Below are 10858 nucleotides of genomic sequence, written 5' to 3' on the forward strand. Positions count from 1 at the left end.
TCTCTTTTTTGTGGTACTTTTGCCTTGTTTTGATATCAGGGTGTTACTGGCCCTGTAGAATGAACTATGGAGTATTTTTTCCTCTGAAACTTTTTGGAATAGTTTCAGAAGTATAGGTTTTAACTCTTCTCTAAATGTTTAATATAATTATCTTGTGATGCCAGGTGGTGCTAGACTTTTGTTTGTTGGAAATTTCTTAATCACACTTTCAATTTCTGTACTTGTGATTGGTCTCTTTGTATTTTCTATTTCTTCCTGGTTCAGTCTTGGAAGGTTGTACCTTTCTAAGAATTTCTCCGTTTTTTCTTTGTTGCTTAATTTATTGGTGTATAGTTGCTTGTAGTAGTGTCTTATGATCTTTTGTATTTTTGTGGAGTCAGTGTAACATCTCCTTTTTCATTTTTAATTTTATTGATTTGAATCTTCTGCCATTTTTTTAAATTGATGAGTCTAGCTTAAGGTTTATCAGTTTTGTTTATCTTCCCAAAGAACTTTTAGTTTCATTGATCTTTGCTATTGTTTTCTTTGTTACTATTTCATTTACTTTATGCTCCAGTCTTAATGATTTCTTTCCTTCTGCTGTTTTTGGCTTTATTTGTTCTTCTTTTTCTATTTCCCTTAGACATATGGTGAGTTTCTTTATTGGGGATTTTTCTTATTTATTGAGATAAGATTTTATTTTTATAAACTTTTCCTTTCTTTTTTCCAATTTCCAAAAGAATTGTTTCTGCTGCATCCCATAGGTTTCTGTGTTGTTACATTTTCATTGTGATTTGCTTCTAGGGTTTTTTTAGCTTTCTCTTTTAGTTTTTCAATGATCAAATGGTTATTTACTGATATAATGCTTAGCTTCCATGTGTTTGAAGTTTTTATAGTTTTTTTTTTTTTCTGTAATTAATTTCTAATCTTACAGCATTGTGGTCCAAAATGATACTAGATTTCAGTTTTCTTAAATGTATTAAGGCTTAATTTGTGGCCCAATATGTCATTTGTGCTGGAGAATGGTCCATGTATGCTTGAGAAGAAATTGTATTCTGCTACTTTTGGATGGAATGCCTTATAAATACCTATTAAGTCTATCTAGTATAATTTATCATTTAAGATGTTTATTTCCTTATTAATTTTCTGTCTGGAAGATCTGTCCACTGGTGAATGTGGGGTGTTAAATTCTCCCACTATTATTGTGTTACTGTAAATTTCCCCTTTTTTGACTGTTAGCATTTGCCTTATATGTTAAACAGCTCTTACGTTGGCACATTCATATTTACAATTGTTGTATCTTCTCCCTAGATTGATCCCTTGATCACCATGTAGTGTCCTTCCTTGTCTCATGTAACAGTCTTCATTTCACAGTCTGTTTTTTTCTGATAGAAGTATTGTCACTCCACCTTTTTTCACTTTCCATTTGCATTGAATATCTTTTCCCGTGCCCTCACTTTCAGTTCATATGTGTCCCTAGATCTGAAGTGGATCTCTTCTAGAGAGCATATATATGGGTCTTGTTTTGTATTCATTCAGCCAGTCTATGTCTTTTGCTTGGAGCAGTTAATCTATTTACATTTAAGGAAATTATGCCATTTTCATGGTTTTGAGGTGTTTGTTTTTTTTTTTTTTTTCCTTTTTTAAGTTCTTTCTTCTTCCTTTCCTCTTTTGTTCTCTTCTCTTGTTAAATGACCATCTTTAGTGTAATTGGATTGCTGTTTCTTTTTTTGTTTATCTATTGTATTTTTTTGGCTTGCATTTTCCACCAGGTTTTGATATAGCAGTCCCTCTCTCTCTATGTATAAATATAATTACACACACACACAGTTGTGGTCAGTTGCTGGTGTCTTAATTTCAAAAGTAAATTCCCATTTCCTGCACTTGTACTCTCCTCTTGTGACAGTTGGTGGTTTTGATATCATTGTGGGTGGACCGTTTCCTGCTTTTACTCTATTTTTCTTTCACCAATGATATTTCCCATTTGTGTTTTTCTTGTTTTCTTGTGACCTTTTTCTACCTCCTACCTAGAGAAATGTCTTCAACATTTCTTGTAAAGCTGGTTTGGTGGTGCTTAATTTTCTTAGCTATTGCTTGTCTGTAGTTTCCGATTTTTCTATCAAATCAGAATGTGAGCTTTGCTATTTAGGACATTCTTGGTTGTAGATTCTTCCCTTTCATTCCTTTAAATATATCATGCCACTCCCTTCTGATCTGCAGAGTTTCTGCTGAGAAATTAGCTGATAACCTTACAGAAATTCCCTTGTAAATTATTTGTTGCTGTTCCTTTGTTGGTTTTAATATTTTTAAATTGATTTATTTATTTTAATCAGAGGCAGATACTTTATAATATTGTGGTGGTTTTTGCCATACATTGACATGAATCAGCCATGGGAGTGCATGTGTCCCACCAACCCGAAACCTCCCTCCCAACTTCCTCCCCATGTCATCCCTCTGGGTTGTCCCAGAGCACCAGCTTTGAGTGCTCTGCTTTACATATCGAACTTGCACTGATCATCTATTTCACATATGGTAATATACATGTTTCAATGCTTTTCTCTCATATCTTCCCACCCTCTCCTTCTATCACATAATCCAAAAGTCTGTTTTAACGTCTGTGTCTCTTTTGCTGTCTTGCATATAAACTTTCATTACCATTTTTCTAAATTCCATACATATGTGTACTGTATTGGTGTTTCTCTTTCTGGCTTACTTCACTCTGTATAATAAGTTCCAGTTTCATCCACCTCATTAGAACTGACTATAAGGTGTTCCACTGAGTAACATTTCATTGTGTATATATACAATGTCATTATCCATTTGTCTGTGGATGGACATATAGGTTGCTTCCATGCCCTAACTATTGTAAACAGTGCTTCAATCAACATTGAGGTACATGTGTCTCTTTCATTTCTGGTTTCCTCAGTGTGTATGCCCAGCAGTGGAATTGCTGGGTCATATGGCAGTTCTATTTCCAGTTTTTTAAGGAATCCCACACTGTTCTCCATAGTGGCTGTACTATTTTGCATTCCCACCAACACTGTAAGAGGATTCCCTTTTCTCCACACCCTCTTCAGCGTTTATCATTTTTAGACTTTTTGATGACAGCCATTCTGACCAGTGTGAGAGGATACCTCATTGTGATTTTGATTTACATTTATCTGATAATGAGGATGTTGAGCATCTTTTCATGTGTTTATTAGCCATCTGTATGTCTTCTTTGGAGAAATGTCTGTTTAAGTTCTTTGGCCCATGTTTTGATTGGGTTCTTTATTTTTCAGTATTAAGCTTCATGAGCCGCTTGTATATTTTGGAGATTAATTCTTTGTCAGTTGTTTCATTGGCTATTATTTTTTCCCATTCTGAAGGATGCCTTTTTATCTTGCTTATTAGTTTTCTTCATTGTGCAAAAGCTTTTAAGTTTAATCATGTTTAATCATGTTAATCATTTATTTTTGTTTTTATTTCCATTACTCTGGGGGGATCTTGCTGTGATTTATTTCAGAGAGTGTTCTGCGTATGTTTTCCTCTAGAGGTTTTGTAGTTTCTGGTCTTACATTTAGATCTTTAATCCATTTTGAATTTATTTTTGTGTATTGTGTTAGAAAGTGTTCTAGTTTCATTCTTTTATATGTGGTTGACCAGTTTTCCAACCACTACTTGTTAAAGATATTGTCTTTTCTCCATTGTATATTTTTTCCTCCTTTGTCAAATATAAGGTGTCCATAGGTGCTTGGATTTATCTCTGGGCTTTCTATTTTGTTCCATTGATCTATATTTCTGTCTTTGTGCCAGTGCCATAATATCTGATGACTGTAGCTTTGTAGCATAGTCTGAAGTCAGGCAGGTTGACTCCTCCAGTTCCATTCTTCTTTCTCAAGATTGCTTTGGCTATTTGAGGGTTTTTTGTGTTTCCATATAAATTGTGAAATTATTTGTTCTAGTTCTGTGAAAAGTACCATTGGTAGCTTGATAAGGATTATGTTTAATCTATAGATTGTTTTGGGGAATATACTCATTTTTACTATGCTGATTCTTCCAATCCATAAACATAATATATTTTCCCATTTATTTGTGTCATCTTTGATTTCTTTCATCAGTATTTTATAGCTTTCTATACACAGGTCTTTTATTTCTTTAGGTAAATTTATTCCTAAGTATTTTATTCTTTTTGTTGAAATGGTAAATGGATAGTTTCCTTAAAATCCCTGTTTTCTCAATGCTAGTGTATAGGAATGCAAGGTATTTCTTTGTATTAATTTTATATCCTGCAACTTTACTATATTCATTGATTAGCTCTAGCAGTTTTCTGGTGATGTCTTTAGGGTTTTCTATGGATTACAGAGGATGTAATCTTCTGTACACCTGTACACCTCTGATGTAATCAGTTGGATGGCATCACCAACTCAATGTACATGGGTTTGATTAAACTTCTGGAGTTGGTGATGGGCAGAGAGGCCTGGCCTGCTGCAGTCCATGGGGTCACAGAGAGTTGGACATGACTGGGCAACTGAACTGAACTGGCTGATTCATCATTTTCATCTTTTAATTGGATTATTTGCATTTTTGCTATTGACTTGCATGAGTTCATTATCTGTTTAGTATCTTAACCCCTTATCAAGATACACGGGTGGCAAATATTTTCTACCATTCTATAAGTCACCTTTTCAATTTATTTATTGTTCCTTTGCTATACAGAGCTTTTCAGTTTGATGTAGTCCCATTTACTTGTTTTAGCTTTTGTTGCCTGTGATTTTGTGTCTTATCTAAGAAATCATTGTCAAGATCTATACAAAGTAGCTGTTTCCCTAAGTTATCTTCTAGGACTTTTATAGCTTCTTACATTTAAGTCTTGATTCATTTCAAGTTGGTCACCAGTTTTCCCAGCGACATTTATTGAAGAGATTATTATTTTTCAGGTGTGTTTTCTTGGCATCCTTGTCAAAATTAAATTCCCTTATATACATTGATATATAAATAAGCTCTCTTCTGTTCCACTGGTCTGTTTCTATTTTTATGTCAATACTACACTGTTTCAATTGCTTTGTAATACTGCTTAAAATCAAGGAAGTATGATGCCTCTGAGTTTGTCCTTCTTCCTTAAGATTGGTTTGGTTATTTGGGGTCTTTTGTGCTTCTGTACACATTTTAGTATTGTTGTTTTCTATTTCTGTGAAAAATGCCATTAGAATTTTGATAAGGATTACACTGAATCTATAGATCACTTTGGGTTCTATATACATTTTCACAACATGGATTCTTCCTTTAAAGAACATGGGACATCTTTCAATTTATTTGTTTCTTCTTTAATTTCTTTGATCAAGCTATTATGTTTTTCAGTGTAAAGTCTGTCATCACTTTGAGTAAATTTACTCTCAAGTATTTTATTTTTTTAATGCCATTGTGAATAAGATTGCCTTATTCATTTCTCACTGTTAATATATAGAAACACAGTTGATTATTGTATGATAATTTTGTAACCTACAACTTTACTGAATTCACTTAGTAATTTCAACAGTTTTTCTTAAAAAGTTGCAATAATTTTCTATATATATGATTGCATATTCTGCAAACATAAATAATTTTGCTTCTTCTTTTTCAATATGGATGCATTTTTCCCCCCTTGCCTGATTGCTATGGCTCAGAATATCAGTACTATGCTCAATAGAAATGGTGAGCATGGACATTCACATATTATTCCTAATCTTAGAGGAAAAGATTTTGACTTTTCACTAAGTTTGATATTAGTTGTTATATATGACTTTTATTATATTGGGGCATATTCCTTCTATATCCAATTTCTTGAGAGTTTTTAATCATGAAACAATGTTGTATTCTGTCTAATGATTTTTCTGGATCTATTGTGATGATTGGGCTTCCCTCATATCTCAGTTGGTAAAGAATCCGCCTGCAATGCTGGAGACCCCAGTTTGATTCCTGGGTTGGGAAGCTCCCCTGAAGAAGGTAAAGGCTACCCACTCCAGTTTTCTGGCCTGGAGAATTCCATGGACTGTATAGTCCATTAGGTCACAAAAAGTCAGACAAGACTGATATGACCTTATCATTTTTTTTTGTTAATGTGGTATATCAATCACATTGAATGATTTGCATATATAAGCTGATCCTTGCATTAAGGATGAAGCCCTTTCATCATAATGCATAATCTTTTTAATTTGCTCTTGAATTCAGTTTGTTAGTACTTTGTTGAGGATATTTGCATATATGTTCATCAAGGATATTAGCCTATGTCTTTTCTTCTCTTGTGTTTTTATCTGGTTTCACTATCAGGGTAATGTTGGGCTTGTAAAATGAGCTATATGTGAAGGCAAAAATAGACAGTAATGAAATAATAGTAAGCATCTCAAAGCTCCACTCTAAACGACAGATAGTGTAGTCAGACAGAATATCAATAGGAAAAAAAAATGATTAGAACAAATGGATTTAACTGCCACGTGCAGAGTATTCCATCCAACAACTGTAGAATACACATTTTTTTTTTTTCCAAAGTGCACCTTCTAAGGATAGATCTAAATAAAAAAATAAGTATTAACAAATGTAAGATGATTCTATAAACTGCAAAACAACAATACCAAATAAATTCTCATACTGTTAAGAACGTTCTAGGAAACACAATAAATTTCCCAATCTGAGGATTTGGCAAAGGGACTGAAAACCCCCAGGGAATTTGACTTTGGAGGCCAGTTGGATTTAACTACAGAAATTACATAGGACTGTGGAAACATATTCTTGGAGGGTACAAAAAACAAACAAACAAACAAACAAAACACATTGTGTGCACCAGAACCCAGGAGAAAGGAGCAGTGACCCAATAAAAGACTGATCCAGGCTTGCCTTTGAGTGTCCAGGAGTCTCTAGTGGAGAAGTAGGTCAACAGTAGCCTGCTGAAGGGTAAGGGTCACTGAATACAACAGTGCATACACATGAACTTTTGAAGGAGGTCACCATTACCTTCATTACCCTTCTTTTAGCTTGGTCTCATGTCAAACAACAGGGAGGGAAAACAGCCCAGCCCATCAAAAGAAAATTGGATTAAAGATTTAAGGAGCAGGACCCTGCCTATCTGAATAAGACCCAGTTTTCCCCACAGCCAGTCTCTCCCATCAGGAGGCTCCATGAGCCTCTTTTACTTGTGCTTCAGTGGGCAGACAGACTGAAAACCACATTCACAGAAAACTAATCAAACTGATTGAATGGACCACAGCCTTGTCTAACTCAATGAAACTATGAGCCAGGCCATGTAGGATCCCCCAAGATGGACTGGTTACAATGGAGAATTCTGATAAAATGTGGTCCACTGGAGAAGGAACTGGCAAGCCACTTCAGTATTCTTTCCCTGAGAACCCCATGAACAGTTTGAAAAGGCAAAAATATATGACACTGAAAGATGAACTCCCCAGGTCTGTAGATGCCCAATATGCTACTGTAGAAAAGTGGAGAAATAACTCCAGAAAGAATGAAGAGACAGAGCCAAAGCAAAAACAATGCCCAGTTGTGGATGAGACTGGTGATAGAACTAAAATCTGATGTTGTAAAGAACAATATTGTATAGAAACCTGGAATGTTAGATCCACGAATCAAGGTAAATTGGAAGTGGTCAAACAGGAGATGGCAAGAGTAAACATCGACATTTTAGGAATCAATGGACTGGAATGGGTGAATTTAATTCAGATGACCATTATGTTTACTACTGTGGGCAAGAATCCTTTAGAAAAAAATGGAGTAGCCCTCATAGTCAACAAGTCTGAAATGCAGTACTTGGGTACAATTTCAAAAACGATATAATGATCTCTGTTCCTTTCCAAGGCAAACCATTCAACATCCGTAACCCAAGTCTATGCCTCAACCAGTAATGCCGAAGACTGAAGTTGAACAGTTATATGAAGACATACAAGATCTTCTGGTGCTAATGCCCAAAAAGATGTTCTTTTCATCGTAGCAGAATGGAATGCAAAAGTAGGAAGTCAGTAGATACCTGCTGCTGCTGCTAAGTCACTTCAGTCATGTCCGACTCTGTGAGACCCCATTAGATGGCAGCCCACCAGGCTCCCCCATCCCTGGGATTCTCCAGGCAAGAACACTGGAGTGGGTTGCCATTTCCTTCTCCAATGCATGAAAGTGAAAACTGAAAGTGAAGTCGCTCGGTTGTGTCCAACTGTTAGCAACCCCATGGACTGCAGCCTACCAGGCTCCTCCATCCATGGGATTTTCCAGGCAAGAGAACTGGAGTGGGGTGCCATTGCCTTCTCTGAATCAAAAGCTAACGTCACAAAAATCAATGTAACAGAATAGAGAGCCCAGAAATAAAACAAGAAGAGACTTCACAGATACAGAAACAAACTCCTAGTGGGGAGAGGAAATAGGGGTGGGGCAAGGTAGAGATATAAGCTTAAGAGGTACAAAACTTTGTTTAAAATACAAAAGCTATAGGGATATATTCTAAAGAACAGGGAAATATGACAGTTGTTTTGTAATAAATACGTGGATTTTAATTTATAAAAAATTGAATCACTCTATAGTAACTGAGCTAATATAATATTGTACATCAATTCTACTCAATAAATATAAAATAGAATAAAATAAATTGCCATCCACTAATAGTAAACCAAACTATATTTATGTCATTCTAATACCATGCTCCTATTATTCATTTCTTTCCTTGTAGGTATAAGCCAAATTCGATTTTTTGTAAAATGTAATTTATAAACTTAGGTTGTTAGTAGGAATATGAAAGTGAAAGTGTCAGTCTCTCAGCTGTGTCCAACTCTTTGCTACCCCATGGACTGTAGCCTGCCAGGCTCCTCTGTCTATGGTTTTCTCCAGGTGAATATACTGGAATGGGTTGCCATTCCTTCCTCCAGGGGATCTTCCCAACCCAGGGGTCAAACCCAGGTCTCCTGCATTGCAGGCAGATTCTTTACTGTCTGAGCCACAAGGGAAGCCATGTAAGAATACTGCTATTGTTGTCCGGTCACTCAGTCATGTCTAAATCTTTGAGACCCCATGGAATGCAGCACATCAGTCTTTCAGGTCATTCACCATCTCCCGGAGCTTGCTCAAACTCATGTCCATCGAGTAGGTAAAACTCATCTAACCATCTCATCCTTTGTCATCCCCTTCGTCTCCTGCCTTCAATCTTTCCCAGCATCAGGGTCTTTTCTAATGAGTTGGCTCTTCGCATCAGGTGGTTAAGGTATTGGAGCTTCAGTTTCAGCATCAGTCCTTCTAATGAATATTCAGGATTGGTTTTGTTTACGATTGATGGTTTGATCTTGCAGTCCAAGAAATTCTCAAGAGTCTTCTCCAACACCACAGTTCAAAAGCATCCATTCTTTGGCACTCAACCTTCTTTATGGTCCAACTGTCACATCCATACATGACTATTGAAAAAACCTTAGCTTTGACAATATGGATCTTTGTCAGCAAAGTGATGTCTCTGCTTTTTAATATGCTGTCTAGTTTTGTCATATATTTTTATTTTAGAACAAATAATTTTACAGATCACAAATAAAGTACCTAAGAAAAGAGAGACAGGAATTAAAGACTGTGAGTACGTTAAAAGAGTTGGTCTAAGTGTTGAGTCTATGGGTGTTAATTTTTTTCTGAGTCATAAAATTTTTGTCTTTTGCAACATTCTAAAATAAACATTTCCCTAACAATAAGAAAAAGAAAACACAATAAATATATAATTTATACATGTTCATCCTTGATAACAAGCCTCTGTTACTGAGGTAAGGACTTCCTTGGTGGCATAGTGGATGAGAATCTACCTGCCAATGCAGGGGCCATGGGTTTGATCTCAGGTCTAGGAAGATTTCACATGCCCCAGAGCAACTAATCCTAAGTGTCACAATATATGAGTCCGTGCTCTTGAGATCAGGAGCCACAGCCTACTGAGCCTGTGTGCTGCATAAGGAGAAGCCTGTGGCCCTAGAGCTGCCCATTGCATCTACTGAGCCCATGTGCTACAATTATTGAAGCCCATATGCCTACAGCCTGTGCTTCACAGCAAGAAAAGCCCCCACAATCAGAAGCCCAAGCACCACAAGGAAGAGAAGGCCCTGCTCCCCGCAACTAGAGAAAAGCCCACATGCAGAATCAAAGACCCAGTGCAACAAAAAAGAAAAGAAAAGAAAAACGTTATTTCTAAATTCAGTCTGAAGACCAAAATATTTCTTAGTATAATCCAGATAGTAGAATTTCTTTAACACAATGGCTGTATGTAAAGAAAAAGGATGAAACATTTACAAAAATAAACCTCTACAAATGTATAAATTAACTTGTAAATATATTCCTGAGATAATAATTTGTCAGATTACAGGCGGGGGTCTGCTAAAAGTTTTGAAAATTACAACTTTACAGGTAGAGGAATTATGTCAGTTTATTAAAAACTCTTCAGAAAGAACTTGCCTGATTCTAGATGACCAGCTTGGGTGATTTTGGATAAATGAAAGTTCTGTCTTGAAGAGACTCCAACTTTTCTGTTTTCATCAAAAATGGACTTTCTGATTTACAGCTTCTTATCCTGAGATTCCTTACCTAGTGGAAAAATGTGACACCTAGGATACTTAAAAAGTGTATTAAACTTGACAGATACATAGGGAAAGATGGCATAGTGCTTTTCCTTACAATGTCCTTAGTTTTAGACAAGATACAGATGTATAAAGTTATAAAGTATAACACAATATGATGAATACAACATTGGATGCATATGTAATACAAGAACTGTAAAGACAATTCAGTTCAGTTCAGTTGCTCATTCTTGTCCAACTCTTTGCAACCCCATGGACTGCAGCACGCCAGGCTTCCCTGTCCATCGCCAACTCCCAGAGTTTACTCAAACTCGTGTCCATTGAGTTGG

This window comes from Dama dama, chromosome 1 (assembly GCF_033118175.1).
Source record: "Dama dama isolate Ldn47 chromosome 1, ASM3311817v1, whole genome shotgun sequence".
NCBI classification, from domain to species: domain Eukaryota; kingdom Metazoa; phylum Chordata; class Mammalia; order Artiodactyla; family Cervidae; genus Dama; species Dama dama.